Source organism: Mugil cephalus, chromosome 9 (genome assembly GCF_022458985.1).
Source record: "Mugil cephalus isolate CIBA_MC_2020 chromosome 9, CIBA_Mcephalus_1.1, whole genome shotgun sequence".
Classification (NCBI taxonomy): domain Eukaryota; kingdom Metazoa; phylum Chordata; class Actinopteri; order Mugiliformes; family Mugilidae; genus Mugil; species Mugil cephalus.
In genome coordinates, this window is record NC_061778.1 from 19,100,878 (window position 1) to 19,102,557 (window position 1,680).

The window sequence follows — 1,680 nt, forward strand, 5'->3', positions numbered from 1 at the left end:
AATAGGGCCTTGCCACCACTAGGGGGCCCCCAAGAGCAATTAACAAAGAAACTTAATTACTTAATTTATTTATTTTTGCATGTATGAGTGATGATTTCTAAATGTCCACAACTATATTATTAATCCTCACTAGGGTCGTGGGGGTTGCTCGAGTCTATCCCAGCTGGCATCGGGCGAGACGCAGGGTACACCCTGGACAGGTCGCCAGCCCATCACAGGGCTAACACAGAGACAAACAACCATTCACACTCACACCCACACTATATTACTGTACGAAACACAATTTTATGTCAACAGAGTGCTGCTGCTGATTTAAGCCTAACATTTCTTTCAAAGCTCTGCTGCACCACTAATGTGGCTCCTGCTGTACAGTGTGTACATCCAAAGCGCCGGTAGTTGAAGGCAAAACAATGTCTCAATAAAGGACATGTCCTTCAGGGGCACAGGTAATAAAGAGGAAGAAAGAGGAAGGGGAGAAAAACGCCAAGATAAAGGTTTGTTTGCATGTCTTGGTAACGGAATGTTTATCAGAGAGATTTGTGTAGCTGTAAATAGCAAATTAGCTAGATAGTTAAAAACTAGAGAATTTTATCTTTTAACTGACTGATTAAATTGCTTAAAATTCATGCTAACGTGTTCGTAATTGTGTGATACTGAGATTTAACTGTGACAGAGTTGATTGGCAGGGTTTGCCCTTCATATTTCTGCTTTTTTTGGCTTTAAAACTTTTGCTAACGTTTGATAGCGAACATTAAACACCATCTTGTGCTAGCAAGATGATGTATCAATATGTTATACTAGCAAACACAACTTGTGTGGACCGTTACACCCCTAAGTTTGAGATATGTTGTCTGCACAAATTGTTTGCTGCTGGTAATTTCTTTAAGTAAAATAAACACATACTTTTTACATCAACTCATAAGTTATGTGGAACTTGCCCAGGAGCACTGTTAAAGTTACTTTGGAGGTAGAGAATCAGATCAGTGCCAGTTCATCCTTAGACTGAACTGTGGGTAATGCATTTTCATAGTTTTAAGACCTATTTACCATTTTTGTTACCTGGTTTCAAGAAACTCTGACATTATTATTTATTTGCTTGATATTTTGTTGTTTATGTTATTTAATTCTGTCTGTTTTGTACAGTGTAAGTTATTATTGTTATATATCCAAGTAATTGTATTTGTTGTTGCACTTTATTGGTGATCTTGCACTATAAATTACTTTTGCATATTTAAGTGGTAATATTTTGTTGGCGATATTCATGAATTTCTTCGTCATATATTAGGTCAAATTCATTTAACCTAAAATATTATGTTATGTCTAATTAATTCACGTTGCCACACCAACCAGTGGTGCATAATGCAATCAAGCCATCAATAAGAGCTTTATAAGATTTGAGATTTAAGCATGAAATCTGCTGTAACCTCTGTAAGAAATACATCCTTTTTTTTTTTTGCTTCAGTGAGCATAACATCTGTCGTTCCATTTCAGTTTGTTCTTGGTGAAAAACCCAGGGAATTTAAATTCCTCAGCAGCTCTATCTCACAATCTGCTCCCGAGAGGAACAGCATCAGTTGTAGACCATAACAACGTCTGTCACTATCGAGCACAAAGTCAGCGCAGAGTGAAAGTCGGGGTGGATGGATGGGTCGACAAAACACCGTGCTTGAACAAAAAAGA